General features: G+C 44.4%; 2 non-coding genes across 2 annotated transcripts; one reads left to right on the top strand and one right to left on the bottom strand.

Moving 5' to 3' along the window:
• Positions 1-542: 542 nt before the first annotated feature.
• trnac-aca (transfer RNA cysteine (anticodon ACA)) lies at positions 543-614 on the bottom strand. Its single transcript has one exon. It is a non-coding gene; the product is annotated as a tRNA-Cys (tRNA).
• Positions 615-6,552: 5,938 nt separating this feature from the next.
• trnal-uaa (transfer RNA leucine (anticodon UAA)) lies at positions 6,553-6,668 on the top strand. The gene is made up of 2 exons: positions 6,553-6,590; positions 6,623-6,668. It is a non-coding gene; the product is annotated as a tRNA-Leu (tRNA).
• Positions 6,669-22,531: the final 15,863 nt, after the last annotated feature.

Here is a 22,531-nt window from a genome sequence, read left to right as displayed (position 1 = left end):
CACGTCAACTCTATCTATCCCACTCATAATTTTAAATACCTCTATCAAGGCCTCCCTCAACCTTCTACGCTCCAACAAATAAAGACCTAACTTCTTTAACCTTTCTCGGTAACTTAGGCGCTGAAACCCAGGAAACATTCTAGTAAATTTCCTTTGTACTCTCTCTATTTTGTTGACATCTTTCCTATAATTCGGTGACCAGAACGGTACACAATACTCCAAGTTTGGCCTCACCAATGTCTTGTACAATTTTAAAATAACATCCCAATTCCAATACGTTCAATTCTCTAATTTATAATGGCCAGCATATCAAAAACTTTCTTCACCAACCTATTTACATGAGATTCCACCTTGAGGGATCTATGCATCATTATTCCTAGATCACTTTGTTCTACTGCATTCCTCAGTGCCCGACCATTTACCACGTGTGGTCTATTTTGATCAGTCCTAGCAAAATTTGGCACCTCACACTTAGCGCAATTAAACTTCAATAAATGAAATTACATTCTATATCATCGCTGTGGTCACTTTTTTATTTTTGAAGGGGGCACCTGGATTTGAACCAGGTACCTCTTGATCTGTAGTCAAATGCTCTTCCACTGAGCTATACACCCACATTTTTAAGGCTACAGATTGTGGAGGCATTAAAAATAATCTTTCAAGAATCCATAGATTCTGGCGTTCTGGATGACAAAAAAAATTGCAAACGTTATTTCACTATTTAAGAAGGCCTGATAGCCAGTTATCAGTGGTTGGGAAGTTGTCGGAATCGATGTTAGGGATAAGATTACGGAGAACCTGCAGGCACATGACAAGATAGGACAAAAACTGTATAATTTTCTGAAAGGAAACTCCTGCGCGACTGGTCTGGGTGCTGGTTACCAGTGGTGATTCACCGGTGCAGCATAAGTGAGGAGCGGGTAGTGTCGAGGAAACAGAGAGCTCGCAGAGCGATTTAGATGGTTTGGGGAATAGGCAAAGAAGTGGAAAATGAAATGCATTGTTGGAAATTGTATGGCCATGCATTTTGAAGGAAAAAATAAACGTGCATACAATTATTTGGATGGAGAGAGAATTCAAAATACAGAGATCAAAGGGACTTGAGGGTTCTTGGGCAAGATACCCTAAAGGTTAGCCTCCAAGTTGAAACGTTTCTGAGGAAGTCGAATGCACCGTTGGCATTACTTTCTCGATGTATAGTATATAAGAGCAGGGATGTGATGTTGAGGCTCTATAAGGCACTCGTGAGACCACATTAGAGTATTGTGTGCAATTTGAGGCTCTTATTTTAGAAAAGGTATACTGCTGTAGGAGATGGTTCAGGGAAGATTCACCTTAATGATTCGAGAAATGAAAGGGTTACCGTATGAGGAAACATTTGGCAGCTCTGGGGTTGTATTCCATGGAGTTCAGGAGAATGAGCCGGATATCATATCAACATTCCGAATTTTAAAAAGTCTTAACAGATCAGAAATGGCGAAGTTATTTCCCATTGTAGGGTATTCTAGGACACGAGTGCACGACTTCAGGATTGAAGGACGACCATTTAGAACTGAGATGAGGAGAAATTTGTTTAGTCAGAGGGTGGTAAATATGTGGAATTTGTTGCCACGAGCAGTTATGGAGACCAGACTACTCGGTGTATTTATGTCAGGGATAGATGAGTTGTTGATTAGCCAAGGCCTCAAAGGTTATGGGGTGAAGGGACAGGGTCGTGAGAATGATGGAAGTTGGGATCAGTCCATAATTGACTGGCGAAGCAGACTGAATAGGCCGTATGGCCTACTACTTTCCTACATCTTAGGTCTTAATACGAGATTTCAAAAGCAACTTAAAAAGCAAAAGAGCAATTGAGTAATAAAAAGTACAATTGAGCAATATTAGGTGGAAGTTGGAGTACTGGAAAGGCATTATGAAGGTAAAGATAGAGTACGAAAATAAGCTGACTAATAATATTAGCAAAGTTACCAAAATTTTCTTCTGATACATAAAGTACGAAAAGTAGCGAGATTGAACATCGGATCGCTGACAGCGATGCTGGAGATGTAGCACTGTGGGACCTCGAAACACCGGACGAACTAAATAGTATTTTGCATCACTCTTCAGTCTGGAAAACACCAACCGCGTGATGGAAGTTCCAGGTCTCAGGGGTATGAAGTGTGTGAATTTACCATGACCGGAGAGAAGGTTAGTGACTAACTCAAGAGTCTGAAGGTAGACTGGAGGGACCAGATGCTGTACACTCCAGAGTTTAAAAAGCGTTGGCTAAAGACATGGTGGGTTAATAGTGATGATCTTGCAACAACCACTCGGTTCTAGAATTTTTTTCGGAGGACTGGAAAATTGCAAATATCACTTCACTCTTCAAGCATGGAGAGTCAGAAGACAAGAAAAATCTAAACCTCTCAGTCTGACCACAGCGGTTCAGAAGATGTTGGAGTCAATCATTAAGGATGAAGTCTCAGGGGACTTGGAGACACATGATAACGTAGACCAGAGACAGCATGGTTCCGTCAGGGGACAATGTGGCCTCAATAATCTGTTGGAATGACTTGAAGACATAACAAGCCGGCCGAATTAGGCTCATTTAGTGTCCTCTACACCACGAACTCTCCCCCAGAGGTCTATGTGTCTTTACTGAGAACAGCAGCCAAATCACAATGAGGGACCTCGTCCGTCTCCGCCGGCATCGGGAGCGAGTTGCCAAAACATCATTACTCTTGAAAACAAAGGTTATTCACTCTTGTTGTCTCTATCTTTATTTCTGACAGGCCCATACGAGCTTTCTACGCTCTGATTTGCATTTCTGAACGCGTCCCACTTACCAGAAAACATCCTGCCTCAATCGCTAAATGTTTTTCAATACCGTCCAAATTGACCTTCCCCAATGAGGCATTGTGATCACGAGTTACAAAGTGTTCGTTAAATCAACCTTCTACCTCTTGTCCTGTCTCATTTATTTCATCATAGCAGATCAAGTATCGCGCACGCTCTCGTTGGTTCGTCAACGCACAAAAGAAAAAAAATATCCTAAACGATTACCTACCCATCTTGTCCTTTACAAGTGTGGAATTAGCATTCAACGTGCGGAATGTTAAAAACACCTACTCTCACAACCGTAATGCTCCTACAATACACAGCGATATCTCCACAAAGTTGGCCGTCTAAATACTCTTGACCATTGGGTGGTTAGAATCTATCCCCATTAACGTGATCATACCTTTCCTTGTTTAGGGTTTCACCCATTGTGCGTCTGTCCGGGCCTTTGAGCGCGTTAAACGACCCCGCGGAGGAGAGGGACCTGGATTAGTCGAATTCTCCATCTGCACTGACGGAAGACAGCCGAGAATTTTCCCTGACTATTAACTCTACTCTCCTCCTTTAGTCCATCCCGTTCTGTCACTTCTGAAGCAAAGGAACTCCGAAATACTGAACTGCCAGACAAGACTCTCCTGCAACCCAGTGTCATTATCGGCTAAGATACCATGATTCCAGGTTTTGATCCAAGCAGTGAGTTCACCGGCTTATTCTCAGATACTTCTACCACTGAAATATACGCAGCTCAGGCCACTAGTCGGACCTTGCTCAATGATTGCATTCCAGACTTTGTGTGAGACCTTATCAACATGTCTGCACAATTTCTGTACCAGCTGTTCTGGCACCCTGGTTCCAATTCCCCTGTAAATGTAGTTTAAGCTTCATCATGCAGCTCTAGCTAACCATCCGACAAGATATTACTACACTTCCAGTTCACGCACAAACCGTCTTTATCCACAGGTCTCAGCTTCCCTGAAAAAGAGATCAGTACTCGAAAAATCGTATGGCCTGTCTCCTATACCAAACCCTTAGCCACGTGTTAATCTGTATCATATTTCCATTTCTCGCCTCATTAGGACGCGCCACGTGTCGCTGTCACAACCCCGAGGATCCTGCCCTCCACCTCAGCGCCTAACTCTCTGAATTTCCATTGCAGAAAGTCGTCACTCCGATGTCATTGGTACATAAATGGACCACGACCGCTGTCTACTCACGCTCCTGCTGAAAAATGTTCAGGATTTGATCCAAGTCGTCCCGGACCCAGGCACCCGGGAGGTAACATACCATCCAGGAATCTGTCTTCCCCTTCCCTTTTGAGTCAGAAAACCAGACTCAGTGCCAGAGGTCCGACCGCTGTGGCTTTTCCCTACAAGGTCATCCAACCACAAACCGCATCCAGATGTTTCTGATGGTGATGGCCATAGGGATAGTCTGCACTGCCTCTTTAAATCCTTTCCTCTTCCTGACTGTCCCACAGTTCCCTGTGTTCTGCACCGTGGGTGTATCTACCACTCTGTTTGTCCTAGTCCATCACGCCATAGGGCGGATTGTTACAAGCTGCAGCTGTGTGCACTTCTCGCGGTTGTCGTCATCAGGAACTCTGGAGGTATCCCCGCCTCCTGTCTTACTTTCATGTGTTCTGTGCCTTTAACACTGGATCTGAGAACCTGAGCGAATTACGTTCTGTTAAGCGTCCCATCTCTCAGAAAGGCCGCTGCTCTAACGTCCAAAAGACCCTGTTTCCGTCTCCATTCTCAGATTAAACATTGACCTACAAACCTGAAAAAACATTCTGACTGTCATTGAACCTTCGCTTTATTCCAAATTCATCAGATTATTGGGCCCTATAGTCTACTTTCCAACATCCATCTGTAAAGCAGCGTTGCCGGTTATAATTGAACCTCCTGCGTTCAGTTTCTGTTGACATTGTTGCGATCAATTCCCACACAGTTTTTAGATTCAGTCCTGTCTATAAACGTTTATTTCTCCGCTTCCCTAAATGCGAAAGCGATGAGTCTTCCAAGCGTTCTCATCCATCTCAACAAACGTCCTTCCCAAATTCTTGCCGAGACGCGTCTCACGAGTCTTCGAATTGTAATATTTTACAGCTTTTCTTTACACAGAAGTTGCCTAACCTGAACAAACTGTAACACTCTCGCTTTCATTTCCGATTGACAGGATGATATATGTTGTTGAGTGGATATGACGTTTCTTACAAATCAGGCATTTATTCCGTTCTCAAACACACATCAAAAGTTGTCAGGATGGCCGAGTGATCTAAGGCGCCAGACTCAAGGAATGAAAGTCTTCCGACGTCTGGGGTCGTCGGTTCGAATCCCACTCCTGACAAAATTTGTCTTTAAGCGTTCAATCGAGGCGACGTTGTTTCTGTAAACAAACCCTGGGTTGTTGAGGTGGATTAGAAAAACTGTTGGAGGATAAGATTATGTTTTGGACACTGTTCATCGTATTGCAACAGGTCACCGTACACCGAATTCTGGGTGAGTGATTTATTCAGGAAAAAAAAAATACACGGTGAAGGATCTCGACCCGAAACGTCGACTGCTTACGCTTTTCCACAGATGCTGCCTGGTCTGCTGAGCTCCTCCTGGCATACTCAGCTATTCAATATATAAAAGTTTCTGAAGTCAAATCATTGGTTGTCAGATTATTTAATGGATGGGTATGTGAGCGTACATTATCACCTGTTGATGAAAGATCTGATTGCTGATGGGTAGTAACTGTTCTTGAACGCGGTGGTGCGAGTCCTGAGGCTCTTGTACCATCTACCCGATGGCAGCAGCGCAAAAAGAGCATGGCAGGATGGTGACGACCTCTGACGGTGGATGCTGTTTTCCGATTACATCGTTTTATGTGGATCTGCTTAATGTTTGCGAGTGATTTCCCGTGATGGACTGAGCCGAATTCACTAACTTTTTAAAGATTTTCCTTCAAAGGTATGGTATTTCCGTACCACGTCTTGTTGCGGACAGACAATATACTCTCTACGACACAACTATAGAAGCTCATCAAGGTTTTTGATGTCATGCTGAATCACCGCAGTCTCCTAAGAAAGCAGAGGAAATAGTCATACCAACAATTTAAAGTTAAATACGCGCCCCGCCTCTGATCCTCCAAGGAGAACTAGCTCAAAAACCTTTGGTTTTCCCTCTGCTGAAGACAACAATCAGTCCTTGGTCTTGCCGACATAGAGTGATAGTGTGTTGGCACATCTTGTTTAAAACGATCCCCTCTTGGTTGAAATGTATGCCCTAAGAGGGGATCGTTTTAAGACATGTAAACCCTGGAGCGGAGATAATATCTGCTGCTCTACCAATATCTATGCCTGAAAATCTAAGAAACGTCTGTCAGATCCCCCTTCATCTCCGATGCTCCAGAGAAAAAGAACAAGTTTGACTAAACTCTCGTTATTGCACAAACCGTCTATTTCAGGTAGCATCTTGGTGATGCTCTTCTGCACACTCTCCGAATCCGCGTCATCCTTTCTCTGGAGGATGGCCTGAACGGAGTGCAGCACAATTCCAGTGCTGTGATGCTGTACGCTTTGATTCCGCACATGCTCGGCAACCTGAGAAAATGCATCCCGTCCATATTCATTTAAAATCCCAGGATATAGAGTGCGCTTGTATGTATACCCTCTCATCAAAGCAGTCATTCAGACTATTCCGAAATACAGCTGTTTATCTGGCATGTGGAGAGAGTACTGCAGGGGCTGTCAGGGTGGCCGAGTGGTCTAATGCGCCTGACTTAATTCGAGCAAGTCGCTTCCTAGTAAACGCGAGTGTTCTGGTCTCCACCTGGAGGCGTGGGTTCGAGCCCCACTCCTGACAAATACTCTGTTTTTCACTTGCTGTTTTTATAATGCAATCACTGTAATTTTTCTGAGCGACCAAAGCGTGGACTGTTTGGGAGTATGAGAAAGAAGCAATTAAGATAATATGATAGGGAACGAATGTTGTACCTACATCCCTGATATTTCAGAAAATATAACTGACTTGAACCAGCACGTGCTGGAAAAGGTTGTGGAGATGAGGAAGATGGGAGAACAATTTGAAAACATTTAATGGCGGAGGATACCGGTGGGAAGGGCTATGGGAATGCTTTCCCGGATCGGGAAAATCGATCATGCATGGAATTATAATAGTGACTGTGGTATGTATTTTGGGGTGTTGTGTATGTGGGTTCTTGAGGATGGGCTGTAGTCAGTTGATAAAAGGGACTTCGACCAGCCCTAAGGTACCGGTGGTGTCCCAGTGTCCTAGTCCAAGTACACTGATGGGGCGAAAAGTTCTACCCTGCAAAGTAAAGACCCTTCCCCTATGTATATGAACCCACTTATGAGGAAGTGGAGAAATTACCATGTGAGGATTGTTGATCTGGAAAAGATCAACAAGGAGAACTGTTGAAGAAATGTTGTTATTAGCCAGATACTAAGGGGTTAAAGAGGTTTTTTTTTTTTACACAGCAGCCTTCAACTCCTCCTGGACTGAGTGATGTTCTGTTTCTTCTATACTTGAACTGTGTAACTGTTCTCGCTTCAAGGCTGCAGGTAGAAGTAGCTTCCAATAGATAAGGAAAATAGTAACCTGATTATATAATTTTGTACTGTGCTGAGACATGATTATTGAGTAAAGGAATTATCTGCTTGCATTCTGTATTTCACAAACATGCTTGGAAGCTTTTGATAGCATACACTATGTCTGCACAATGAGAAAAGTCTGTGTACTTGGGGAGAGTCTCAAGAACTCTGCTGTAAGAGGTTGAGCGCTCCATAATACGTATCATGTTATAATAAAGACTTTCAAAAGCGATCTCCCTTCGTGCCCGAGTAATAACTTTTCCGCAACATTGACAAAGTGACGTAAGGTTTGAGTGCCCATTTAGGAATCGGATGTTAGAGGGTAAGAAGCTGTTCCTGAATCGCCGAGTGTTTGTCTTCAGGCTTTCGTACCTACTACCTGATGGGAACAGTTGTAGAATTTCACAACACATGCCGGTGATATTAAAACCGATTCTGATTCTTGTGAAAGGGATTCTTGATCAGCGTGGTGAGTATGCTCGGTAATTGTAAATGATGTTGAGTCCAGATGAGAGAGGTGTGGCAATTTCTGAAGTCATAGTAGAGACGGACTTAGTGATCATAGTACAGTCTGCCACAGAAACTTTCCTCCCTCCATTGACTCCGGCTGCATTTCCTGCTGCCCTCGGAAAGCAGTTAACATAATCAAAAGACCTTTCCCGCTCCTATCATTCCTTCTTCTCACACCTTCCATTGGGCAGCAGACATAAAGGAGTGAGAACACACATTCAGCAGGATCAAGGACAACATCGGTCCTACTGTAACGGCACCTACAGAAAGTATTCAAACCCAACTTCAAAGTTTTCATGCTTTTTTTAACACCATTAATCCACACTGGTTTAATTTTTTTTTGCACTGAATAACAGAAAGACTATTTCGTGTCAAAATGAGAATAAAATCTACAAAGTGATAAAAAATCCATTCTATGTGTATTCACCCCCTTTAATATGACACACCAAATCATCACTGGTGCAGCCAATTGGTTTTAGAATTCCTATAATTAATTAAATGGAGATCACTGTGTGCAGTCAGGATGTTTCAATTACACCGGGACCATTCCCTGTTGCGTCAATGTCCTGGCAAAAGCTGCACCAAGAAGACAAAAGAACACTCCAAGCAACTCGGTGAAAAGGTTATTGAAAAGAAAAGAAAAAGCTGAAGCACCCAGACAACAGTTGTTGTGTGTGCAGTCTCTCCCATCTCTCTACTGAAGCTTGTAACAGGTGGGGCCCGGCAGCAGCGGCCTTTCAAACCTTGAGTTACTTTAATTTAAATTTCAAATTTAAGTTTAATACTCAATTTTCGATTAGGGCACATGGATAACAGAGCGGCTATCTACTATCGCCAGCTACCACTACAATACAGAGATCGCCCAAAAACAAACCTCCACAAAGATCTGCTGGCCGAATTACGCGACGTCGGCTTGCTGAGGGGAACGGGCCTAAATTCCGCGGACTCCCCAGATGCTGGTAACCGGAGATGGAGACATCGTAACCGATGTGCGAGATAGCGGAAGCGAGGCAAGCAGGCAAGGGTCCGAGCCAGGCAAAAGCGAACCCGAGCCGGCCGGCTCTCCCGTCCATTCTGTTTTCTAATGTTCGCTCCCTGGACAATAAAGTGGACTACATCCGACTTCAACGAAATACTCTGCGGGAGTACAGAGTCTGCGCTGCGTTTGTTTTCACAGAGACATGGCTCACTCATGGAATTTCGGACCCTGCCATTCAGCTACACGGGCTCGCCTTATTTCGAGCGGACACGGATGCAGCTCTCTCCGGTAAGACTCGCGGTGGTGGTGTGTGTATTTACATCAACACGGAATGGTGTAAGAACTCTGTGCTGGATTCCAGACACTGCTCATCGCAAGTGAGGTTTGTGGCTGTTAGATGCAGACCATTTTATTTACCACGGGAATTCACCTTTGGTCTACATTCCTAATGCTAAGGAGGCGCTCTGTGAACTGTACGGGGCTATTAGTGAACTGCAGAGCGCACACTCCGATGGACTGTTTATTGTCGCCGGTGGCTTTAACCACATGAACCTTAAGTCAGTGCTCCCCAAATCCCATCAGTATGTGGACTATGTAACGGGGGGAGTGGGGCTCGTTTGACCTTGCTTATACAAACATCACCGACGCGTACCGGGTAGAGCCCCGCCACCACCTCGGTTACTCAAACCTCATTTATATTATGCTAATCCCAGCGTACAGACCGCTCGTCAGACGCTCCAGTCCAGTTCAGAAGCAGGTGTAAACCTGGCCAGCAGGAGCCATCTCTGCTCTTCAAGACTGCTTTGAGCACACTGACTGGAACATCTTTAGGGAGGCTGCAACTGATGGCGACTCCACCAGCTTAGAGGAGTACACAGCATCAGTGACCAGCTACATCAGCAAGTGCATTGATGATGTTACTCTGTCCAAGACCATCACTATACGCGCTAACCAGAAGCCATGGATGGCCGAGGAGGTGCGTGCGCTGCTCAGGACCCGCGACTCCACCTTCAGAGCAGGCGACAAGGCAGCTTTATCAACAGCAAGGGCCAAACTATTCCGAGCTATCAGAGGGTCAAAGCGTGCACACGCCCAGCTAATCTACAGCCACTTCCAGGACAGTGGCGACACGCGGCGCATGTGGAAGGGCATCCAGAACATCAGCAATTACAGGACACCATCAACTGACTGTGCGGGTGATACCTCACTCCCAAATGCGCTGAATAACCTCTACGCCCGTTCTGAGGCGGAAAATGAAGTGACGGCGAGGAAGTCCACCCCTCCTATAAATGACCAAGTGCTGTGTCTCACTGTGGCCGATGTGAGAAGAACCCTGTGCAGGGTCAACCAACGGAAGGCTGCTGGACCAGACAACATCCCTGGTAGAGTGCTCAGAGGATGTGCAGACCAGCTAGCAGATGTTTTCACTGACATCTTCAACATCTGCCTGAGCAGCGCCACCGTTCCAATGAGCTTCAAAACCGCCACCATCGTCCCCGTGCCGAGGAAGTCTTCAGCGTCCTGCCTAAATGACTACCGTCCCGTTGCACACACATCCATCATCATGAAGTGTTTCGAGAGGCTTGTCATGAGGCATATCAAGACCCTTCTGCCCCCCTCGCTGGGCCCCCTACAGTTTGCGTACCGTCCCAACCGCTCAACAGATGACGCCTTTGCCATCACCCTTCACCTGGCGCTAACCCACCTGGACAAAAAAGACACATACGTTCGGATGCTGTTCATAGACTTCAGTTCAGCATTCAACACAATCATCCCTCAGAGACTGATTGGAAAGCGGAGCCTACTGGGCCTGAACACCTCCCTCTGCATCTGGATCCTAGACTTCCTGAATGGGAGACCGCAGTCAGTCCGGATCGGGAGCAGCATCTCCAACACCATCACACTGAGCCCAGGGGCCCCCCAGGGCTGCGTGCTCAGTCCACTGCTGTTCACTCTGCTGCCCCACGACTGTGCTGCAACACATAGCTCGAACCACATCATCAAGTTCGACGGCTCCTCGGTAAAGATCGTTAAAAGCTCCAAATTCCCTCTCATAGCGCAGAATAGTTTCATAGTTTGGCCCTTGCTGTTAATAGAGCTGCCTTGTCGCCTGCTCTGAAGGTGGAGTCGCGGGTCCTGAGCAGCGCACGCACCTCCTCGGCCATCCATGGCTTGGTGTTCACCTTGCCCGTCTACACCAACTGCAGAGCACTCCCTTTACACTCTGGTACACTCTTTCACCCGACCCTAAAGCACAGAAAGTCCTGAAGCCATCCCTGCCCTTGTGACAGTCGAGTGTCTGTGATAGTTTGGAACATACTTCAACCAAAGTAACAATCACGTCAGCAAATGTGGCATTAGGGCAGAGTCTGGACTACCAAGTTTTCTATTATCATTATTATAAAATTAATTATTAAAGAGCGCAATTTGTTTCAACTGCTGTCGTTAATGTTACCAGGATGGAAAATCACCTTATACAGAACCCATTCCTCGTTATTAATGTCATTAAGTGGTTAAGCTATCAATCTCCCACTACAGATATGCACTTACCTTTTCAATTTTCTTAGAGTGCTTTTCCTCAAAACTGCGAATTCTCTCAATCTGCATTCCTGGGTATTTGAAATACTAAAATAAAGAAGCCTTTGGAATTTCATTTTCAACTGCAATCAAGTTCGACTCGGATATTATTACTGTTACTTACATAACAACCAATTTATTGTCAACGCATATCTCATCCCATTTTTCAGCTCATCTCTGAACTTCCTCTGCGTCAGGCCGTAGATGCAAGTGTTGGTGCAGGTATTGAGATACCTTAACATAACACCACATTGATGCAAGATCTATATCGAAGTTCTCAAATATTTGTCTGCAAAAGAAAAAAATCACCGCTTGCCATTTCATAGAGTGTATTAAATAGGACATCCAGAGTAAAATGAAATTACCCGACAGAGCGAACAACATATTAATAGACTTTCTCTGGTTCTCCACCACGGTCTTTTTGATTTTCAGTATTACTGCAGGGTCCCTTGCGGACCCTATTTGCCGCTATAATGTGTCTCGCTGTAAAACCGTTACAAAGAAAGATTAAACATTTTCTTTAATTGCGGTGAGGTGATGCTGTCAACAAACTCGCAGACCTTCCACACTGATCAAGTGAAGTTTTCAGATATGTGGACGCAACGCCAAGGTACATTGTTAATTATTACATCATGCTCCACTATAAATTAAAACAGGATACACCTCACAACTCCCACAATCGCAACTATTACTACAGTAGCTACTCTTTCTGTACAGTGTCGCTTCCGAAGTTTCCGCCAGAAAATCGCAATGTAACAATCAAATGCGAAAACAACTGTGAGCCGAACCGAGCAGTCCAGGCTTGGAAATTTAAACAGGAAGTTCAGAGCGCAAACCGGCGTAAAGTGCAAGAAGCTGGCGTTCAAGTAGAGATTATTGATGTCCTGCACAGTAACTGTAAGGACAACCACAATGAGATCTGCCGCAGCCATTCCCATAAGGTAGCGAGTGATACATTTGGAGAGCCCACATTTAAACAGAAAGTTCAGAGCGCAAACGGTCGTAAAGTGCAAGAAGCTGGCGTTCAAGTAGAGATTATTGATGTCCTGCACAGTAACTGCAAGGACAACCAAAATGAGATCGGCCGCAGTCATTCCCATAAGGTAGCGAGTGATACATTTGGAGAGCCCACATTTAAACAGAAAGTTCAGGGCGCAAACCGGCATAAAGTGCAAGAAGCTGGCATACAAGTAGAGATTATTGATGTCCTGCACAGGAACTGCAAGGACAACCACAATGAGATCGGCCGCAGCCATTCCCATAAGGCAGCGAGTGATACATTTGGAGAGTCCACATTTAAACAGAACGTTCAGAGCGCAAACCGGCGTAAAGTGCAAGAAGCTGGCGTACAAGTAGAGATTATTGATGTCCTGCACAGTAACTGCAAGGACAACCACAATGAGATCGGCCGCAGTCATTCCCATAAGGTAGCAAGTGATACATTTGGAGAGCCCACATTTTCCACGAGACAAGATCACAATCGCCGTTAAATTCCCTGAAATATAAAGCGAAACCAGAGGTTAGCTGTAGAGAAGTTCAGTCAAATCATTCCCCGCCGATTGACAAATGGGGAAAATGTTGACTGCACTGAGCACACGCTCGTACCAGTATCAGCACCTGCTTTACCGGCGTACTTGCATTTAAGTCCTCGGGATGTAAACAACAGACTTGACTAATGCTACCTAATGTGAAGATGTAATGCACGGGGAATAATATGCAGTGGCGGGTCAGACTACCGAATTATTACATACGTCCGAACGGAAGTAAAGAAAAATGGTCTCAAAAAGTTCAATTGGTCATCCGAAAGATGTGGAAACAGATGGTTAATGTATCAAGTCGATATAACCTTCAGAAAAATTAGAATTTTTGTAGTCTACGTGAAGCCTACCATGCAGGAGCAATAAACAATTTTGTCTGGTTGATTCAATAGAACTGGCAATTGGTCCTTAGAAGAGGTTCCTTTGTTCTCAAAGCGTTAAAATGCTGTGAAAACACCATTTTAAAATAACAGAGAGTTTCCGGTCACAGAGCTGCCAACTCATCTGATTTTGTGTCTCTGCTGACAGGGAAAGAAAATAAAAGCTGGTCAAATATTACAGGTGACCGGACTGCAGTAGAACGTGATGGTGCTGAAGAGGCGGGAGTCCAAGATAACTGTAATTGGGGAATCTTTATTCTTTCCCGAAGGCTGTAGTGTTCCCTGTGCAGAGGACACGCCGTGGTTGTTCCTGGTGCGGAGGGGCTCCTTTTGAGCCTCTTTCAACCGAGGCATGGCGCACAGACAGATATTTTCAGAAATGAAATGAGACAGAATATAACACTGAGGGTTTTACGACGCTGCAACGAGTTGCCTCAATCTGCATCTGATCGTAATGAGCATTTATCGATCTGTGACACTGTCTCAGTTATCCCTTCTCCACTGGCACTGTCTGACAAAGGCACAGTCTGCAGCTCAGCATTTGCAATCGTTACAGGCGTCTGACGGTGTTCTCACTCTCTAACTGTGCTAAGGGCTTAACATCCCTTGTGCAGTAACATCAACGTTACCCTCTTTATCCAAAACACGTTGAGCAAAATCATCAGATAGCCTCATTTAGAGTCGCCCTGGTGTTTCGTAATGCAAATATATAATTTGATTTACCTATGTCTTTCTCCTGTTGTTGTTCTTTGATATATTCACCTGCATTTGTAATTTTCAATGTGTGTCTGCATTGATTTTGTAGCAGTCACTCCTCCGGTATCCCAGCAATACCTGACTGGTGCCTTCTTAAATGAGATCATCGCCTTCTCCTAAATCACGAACTGTTGACCACCTTGTTTTCCTATTTTCAAGGGATGTTTCCTTGAAAGGTACACAGAATAATCATTCAGAAAGCTGACAATTGCTAGATGCTTCCCAGACAATTACCACAACAGAAAAACACAACGGATGTGTGGATTGGCACGAAAACGAATGAAGGGGGACCGGGACAGCCCAAAGAATTGAATTGTTTTTTCAACAGCTTTAATGAGGAGACTTCTGTTCCCCTCTCAAATCTATCCAAATCCCCAGCCCATCCCTCGCCCTCCGTCTCTCTCCAAGGACACCGTAGAGCCAACGACCACAGACAGATGGACTGTTACAGCTGAGCAGGTGAGGCGAGAGAACAGCAGACATGAGCCAATCAAGGCTGCTGCCATGGATTATGTCCACGGGCACGCAATGTGTGTGCTGCTCAGCTGGCTGAAGTCTTTCAATGCATCTTTGATCTGAGCCTTAGTCTGGAGAGGGTTCCATGCTGTCGAAAATACCCTGTGAAGTTCTAGTACCCAAGAAGACATGTCCCACCACGTCCAGTAAATGCAGACCAGAGGCAGTAACCTCTCATTTTATGAAATCATTAGAAAGACTGCTCCGGTCACCCATCCGGACCATCGTAACTGGACTCCCTGAAGTTTGCTTTACTGCATCTTAGGGTGGAATACGCCAGTTTCTTCCTGCTTCAACAGACTTAAGCCCATATGGACTACCATCCAGGCAGCACTGTGAGAATCGTGTTCTTTGATTTCTGCCAAGTTTATAACACCATGCGCCCTGCTTTCTTGGGGTGTAATCTCACTGAGATACAGGTGGATATGCCACTAGTTTCCTGCAATACAGAATACTTGTCCAGATAGCCACTGTTGGTGAGTTTGCAGAGCTGCGTGTCAAGTACCGTGGTTGCAGGCACACAGGCACCTCAGCGGACTGCCCCGTCCCTCTTCGACCAAACGGCGAATAAGGTTAATTAATAAGAACAAATTAAAAGAAGGCTGAGCGGGCATCTGAGTGGAGATGGTCAGAGTGGCGGCCTTAAGGCTTTAGCTCTTCGAAAATTAAACGAAGAGATGCCAGACTCAGAGAAAGCCATGGAAAGAAAAGCGCGTTTTCATTTTCCTACTCTTCTTTATATCTTCTCAGCTCGGTAAAGATGACAGGCGAGGTTAAGGAGCCAGCGCAGAGCACCCCGGCAGCCATTTCCCTCAACAACATGAAATTTCACTTTGGATACTGTCGGATGGTATGACCTAACAGAGGAAAGTCACAGTGGTCTGGTCCATGGAGCTGAGTCTGCCTTTATGACCCAGAGGAGAAGGGGGGAGAAGAGTCATACGAGAGTGATAGGGGATTCGTTAGTTAGGGAAATAGAACGGAGGGTTTGTGGACAGGAACGTCATTCCTGGATGGTATGTTGCCTACCGGCTGCCAGGGTCAGGGATGTTTTCAATCGAGTCCTCAGCATTCTGAAATGGGCGAGTGAATAGCCTGAAGTCGTGGTCTGTGTGGGTGCCAATGTCATGGGTATGGTGAGTGAAGAGGTATTACATAGTGAATTCAGAGAGTAGCTGCTAAATTAAAGGACAGAAAATCCAGAAGTGTAATATCAAGATTACTACCCGCCTCACATGCTAGAGTATCTAGTGAAGACTATACATTTTAATACGTGGCTATGGAGTTGGTGTAGGTCCAGGTGCATAAGATTTCTGGATAACTAGTCTCTCTTCCAGGGAAGGTGGGATCAGTGTTGAGAGGAGTGTTTTCACCCGAACTAGGGAAGGTTTGTTAGTGCTGCACGAAGGATTACTAGAGTTGCAGAGGAATGGGAACCAGTGCCAGAACAGAGTGTCCTAGGGTTAGAAGGTGTTGAACTATTCTGGATAAGGCTAAGGAACTGCAATGGTAAAATTAAACTGACGGAAACAGTGGAATAGATGTGGACTACACGGTGATAGAAAATGCATGCCAGAAGGCCAATGTTAAAATTGTCATGAAGGACTTCAATAACAGGTATATCGGCGAAACATGGCTGGTGCTTAATTACAGGAGCCGGTATTTCTAGAGTGTTTACAAGATGGCTTTTGAGTGTATGTCCTGGCTGAGCCCACTAGAATATTGGTTATTATGGACTGGGCAATGCGCAATGAATCAGGCCTGATAAGATGTTCCAATTCCCCCTGAACCTTGAGGAGAAGCTAAAGCCAGATGTATCAGTGTTACAGTGATATATCAGTGTTAAAGTGAATTACAGAGGCATGAGTGAGGTGTTGGCCAGAATTGTTTGGAAAAGAAAACTGTCAGGAATGACAGCTGATCTGCAGTGGCTGGAATATCTGGAGATAATTCGGAAGGCACAGGATGTATACATGCCAAAGAAGAAGAGGTATTCTAAAGAAAATATGACGCCACCATGGGTAACCAAAGCTGTCAAGACCAACATGAAAGAAAAAAAATAGAAAGGGCATATTATTGAGCAAGATTAATGGGGGGTTGAAGGATGGGGAAGCTTTCAAAACAAAAACAGTTAGAGACAATTAAAAAGTCATTACTAAGGTAAAGATTGAAAACAGAAGTAAACTGAAGAATAATATTAACAAGGATAGCAAAAGCTTTTTCAGATACATAAACTGCAAGTAAAGAGGAGAGTGTGGATATTGAACCGCTGGAAAACGGTGTAAGAAATGTAGCAAGGTGGGACTATGAAATACCGGAGAAACTAAACCAGTATTGTGCAACAGTCTTCGCTCTGGAAAACACTGGAAGTGTATTGGAAGTTGCCGATGTCAGGAGGCATTAAGAGCATGAACTGCGTGAAGTTACCATGACGAGAGAGAAGGTCTTTGTGAAGACAAAACCTTGAAGACAGATGTTATCAGGACCAGATGTTGCACACCTCAGAGTTCTGAAAGTGTTGGAAGACTTAGTGACTTAGTTCACCTTTATTTTACCTCCCACTTTACATATAATGAAACATCACGAATTAGGAATATTAAGCAATTTGCTCTTTCCCTCTCACTAACCTGTCTCCATAATGAATAAATCTTCAGGTTGGGTTCATTGATCCATTGCCCAAGTTAATCATCTTTAATCTTCATAACAAATAGCCTACCAGTCCCATCAAATATATTAGTTTGTACATTGCGTATCCTGCTGTTAATGTCATTTACCTGTACGGTGAAAGCGTTGTACGACGTTTCAGTAAGGCGTCAAATCAGCAGTAATACTGTGGAGCAGAACATACTGTAGGTTTAAGTGGGAGCGGTGTAGCTTAAGAAGTGTGAGTGTACTGATACGAGTTATCGATATTGCAGAGCATACACTTGAAATGACCGCTTGGAGGACGAATACTGGATTATTACTTTGGTTTATATCTGAAAACAACGACTTTCCAAAGTGAGAAAGGAGATCTCCTGCACAATTTACCATCTGCGCTCAAATATAACACATTTAATCTCACAATGACATTGGGGAACTCCTGTGACAGTCGTGTTGGTGTTAGAAGCGAGAAAGGCAGGGGAATGGTGACCATTAAACTGCAGGTTTTAGAAAACTGAAACTGAAACAGCCAACGCTGGTCAGGACAACAAACCGACAAATGTATGCAATATTACAGCTGAAGTACATTCTCTGAAGCAGTTTTACAAATTTATCCAAGCTCTGTGGCTACCTCAGAATAAAACTAAAGATTCAACCTTTCTGCTAGTATATCATAATCTGTGACACATGTCAATGATAATTAAAGGGTAACTTTTTTTTTTTTAAACTTTACAAAAGAACATCTGACATACCAAGGGTGACAAAGTGAAATCGATACAGCAATGAACAATTGTGAAGATATTCGGACGGTGATCTTCTGAGGAATATCTGAGACAAATACCAGATCTTTGACTGTAGGCAATTATCAGAAGAAACAGGGATATTTGAAATCATTGCTCCTTCCTCCCAAGTGTAACCTTGAGTGGATAACGCGTTTTTGTACGGGCGACACTGTCTCTCAAGCTATGCTGACATTTGGATATTGCCATCCACCCTCCTACATTTTTATGCAAATACCGAAAGGCATGATAAGTTCCGGGCTAGGTCTGGAATTACGTTACTTAACTTTATGTTTTATACTTTTGCCCTGTTATGGATCGTGGAGCCACCATACTCCCTCGTCCAGAGCTATGAACAGTAAGTTTCTTTTCAAAATTTCCATGGAAATCATAAACTGTCAGGCTTCCTTCGACTGACTTCGCTTTCCATGTGAAAATTAACATGTCCATACCCTTACAACATTTCATGTAGAAAGAGGTTTTGTTTGTAACAAGTTTGCTCAAATGTTTTCTCAGTACTTCTGGTTTCTGGGGAGCTCATTAACATTCATTTCTTAACACTGTCATCGAGAAATCATTGCAAATTCAATCTCAGCCCTTCAGAAGCACATGCAAATTGTAAACCAGCGGAATTTCTTGTTCATATATCTTTTCAAATATATATATAATTTCTTTGGTGGACTCTCCCTCCACAAGATGAGATAAACTCCCCACTCCCAAGACCAGTTACAAAAGCAGGAGTGTTGGCCGGGGGTCAACATTGAAGGCAGAATATAGTATTAAACGTAATACTCTTGCATTGTGGAGGATCAGAGAGATCTTGGGATCCACGTCCACAGGGCACTCAAAGCTGCTATGCAGGATGACAGTGTTGTTAGGTCATATATTGTGTTTGTATTCTTCAAATGTGGGATTTATTTCAAGACCCATGAGTTAACGTTACATCTATATTAGAACTTAGTTCGTCCCCACTTGGAGTACTGTGTTCAGTTCTGGTCACCTCACTACGGGAAGGATGTGGATATATTAGAGAGATTGCAAAGGAGATTTACAAGGATGTTGCTTGGATTGGATAACATACCTTATGGGAATAGGTTGAGTAAACTCGGTCTTTTCTCCATGGAGCGAAGGAGGATGAAAGGTGACGGAATAGAGGCGAATTGGATTGTTAGAGGCATTGATCGTCCGATCGCCAGAGGCTTTTTTCCCAGGGCTGAAATACCTATCGCGAGAGGCCACAGTTTTAAGGTGCTTAGAAATAGATGCAAGTGGGGACGTCAGGGGTAAGTTATTCGCAAAGACTGTGGTGGTTAAGTGGAATGCACTGCCGGCGACGGTGGTGGAGGCGGATACAATAGGGTCTTTTAAGAGCCGCTTAGCTAGGTATATGGAGCTTAGAAATATAGAGAGCAATACGGTAAGGAAATTCTAGCCAACATCTAGAGTAGGTTGCATGGTCTGCACAAGATTGTGAGCCGTCGGCCTTGTAATGTGCTGCTGCAGATATCTATGTGCGATGTACTCTGTGGGGGAATCCGAAAGACCATCCCAGGACAGGCACATTTTTGAAGCTGCTGACGGCGGCCTTCGCCTCAGTAGGAGAGATGGGAAGAAGAAGAAGAAGAAGAAGAAGAAGAGGAAGGAGAAGAAGAAGAAGAAGAAGAAGAAGAAGAAGAAGAAGAAGAAGAAGAAGAAGAAGAAGAAGAAGAAGAAGAAGAAGAAGAAGAAGAAGAAGAAGAAGAAGAAGAAGAAACAACCACCTAATCAGACGGCACAACGGTTTCATGGCATCAGACAAGAACACTGTTTTGTTCCCATCCTTCTGATCGGATAGTGTTTGCTCTTAAGACACAGCAGCCGTATGACGTCATTCGATCCATCCGGTCTGCACCGTTATTACATCATGGCTGACTTATTATTTCTCTTTCTCCCCATTTTCCTGCCTTCTCCCCGGAACGTTGGACACCTGGATGAATCAAGTCAATATCAAAGTGCGCTTGAAGTATTCCCAGCGTATTAGCATCCAACAGACTTCTGTGGCAATGGATTCTACAGATTCGCCACCATCTGGCTGAAGATTCTTATTCCCCTCATCTCCTTTCAAAATGGACGTCCCTCCATCCTGAGTCTGTACCCTCTGGTCCAAGACTCCCCCTACCATAGAAACATCCTTTCCACAATATCTAGGCCTTTCAATATAGAATAGGTTCCAGCAACCCCCCCCCCCTCCGCCACACACTCCCCAGGAACCTTCATGCTGCTAATCTCCAGCGCGTTCCAGTTCAGAGCCCATAAACACTCCTTGTGTATTGATCCTTTTATTCCTGGGTTCATTCTAGTCTACGTCCTCTGGACCCTCTCCAATAGCAGCACATCGGCTTCTCAGAAAAGGGGCGCAAAACTGCTCACAATACCCCATGTACGGTCTGACCAGTACCTTATAAAGACTCCGCACCATGCCCTTGCTTTTACATTTCAATCCTCTCGAAATTAACCTAACATTTGCGTAAGTTTATGTGCATAAATCAGTCTGGGTTCATAAGCTCTTATAATCTATTTGCATTTATTTTATTTTTTTATTGTTTTCCTGTCTGCATTCTTTTTTTATGCTGCAGTGGATCGGGACAAACCATCATTTTGCACTGCAAAATGATAACAAGCATTTGGAACTTGAAATGTGTACAAACAATGCATTTGGTTTCCTTACCGCCGACTCAGCCGGCAAGTTGACCATGAGAGAATCCTGCAGGAGAACTCCCAAAACCTTTTGGACCTATGATTTTTGAATATTCTCTCCTTTTAGAAATTAGCCCATGTCGTTACAACTTCTGTCAGCTTGCATGGCCATACACTTCTCTCCATCTTTATTCCATCTGCCACTTCTTTGCATATTCCCTCAATCTTTCCAAGTCCTTTTGCAGGCACCCTGGGAGCGTGGTCTCTGGGGATCAGACGGTGTGTAACTCGCGGATGGTGGGTCCTTGGGGATGGGAAAGTGTGTGAATTGAGGAGGGAGCGTTGCTGGCATAACTCGGGAAGATGGTACCTTGGGGAACGGACTGTCTGTAACTCGCAGAGAATGAGTCACTGGGTTCTACCGGTGTGTACCTCATGGAGGGTGAGTCACTGGGGATCGAACGGTGTGGAACTTGGGGAGGGTTGATCCCCAGGGACGGCTGGGGTTCGGACGGCTTGTGGGCTGAACTGTACGGAGTGACGTTTGCATATGATGGAGCGTGATCAGGGAGTGGAGATTGTATAATATTATCAATTTTGAAGTGTTTCGTTCAATGGAAGACGTATGAAAGGAGGCCCAGCTGATCTCTCTCTCTTTGTCCCAAGAAGAGAGATGCTGATATAGCATCCTGTTTCTCAGCCGGACAAGGTGGGTGAAGGATACACTTGTAATAGCTTAAGTGGTACTTCAGAGAGACCGGCGAAGGAAGATGCGATGTAGAAGCTGAACATCCACGTAGGCAGACGTGTGGCTTGAATGTGCCATGTTCAACTGAAGCTCATGGAAATCGCGGCCAGCCCATTTGCTGGAATTTCCGTTCGGCGAAATCGTGACCACAAAAAAAGTGTCTTCGTCAAGCCGGTCTCAGTGGAACGGCATTGTTTCTCCCTTCATCCTTTCTCCTGGAGAAGAAGCAACCTCAGGAGTGCCGGGCCCTGGCAACTGTCTTCAATTCTTCCTGCTGACGAACTGGGAGACCTTCGAAATTCGGAACAAATAACCCTCAGCCCGATTAAAAATTAACAGATTAATAGAAAAAGTAAAGTTGTGCCGAATATGTCCCTACCTTAGAAATTACTATGCTTACATATAGCCCTCAATTTTTTCTAATTTCCATGTAACTATCCAAAAGTATCTTAAAATATTCTATCTTATCTGCCTCCACCACCGTTTCTGGCAGCCCATTCAACACACTCACCACTCTCTGAGTAAAAAAAAAAATACTCCTGACATCTCCTCTGTACCTACTCCCCAGCACCATAAACCTGTGTCGTCTTGTGGCAACCATTTCAACCCTTGGAAAAAGCATTTGACTATCCACACGATCAATGCCTCCCATCGTCTTGTACATCGTCTTATCTCACTTGTAACGTATTCAGGCAACAATAAATATATATGAGTTAGGCAAGGGTTTTTATAACAAATAACACGTTTATTAAACACTGAAAACAAACACCCCAAAAGTAAACAAACACTAACGTAACCGGAAATCAGATGCTGTGCGGCAGATTCACAGTTCTTAAAGCGGTATTGAAAAAAAAACAGTTCTTTGAAGCGGTATGCCGAAAGTTCAAAAGCTCACAGTCCATTTAAAAGGAGAGACTTTTTAAGGCGATTTAAATTCTCTTCCAGGTCATTGTCCTTCGATCCCCGGCGTCGAACTCTTCCCACGTCGAATTTTTATAAAACGTAACGGTTT

This window comes from Hemitrygon akajei, unplaced genomic scaffold (assembly GCF_048418815.1).
Source record: "Hemitrygon akajei unplaced genomic scaffold, sHemAka1.3 Scf000097, whole genome shotgun sequence".
In the NCBI taxonomy this organism is placed as follows: domain Eukaryota; kingdom Metazoa; phylum Chordata; class Chondrichthyes; order Myliobatiformes; family Dasyatidae; genus Hemitrygon; species Hemitrygon akajei.
This window is presented reverse-complemented; position numbering and strand designations above follow the sequence as displayed.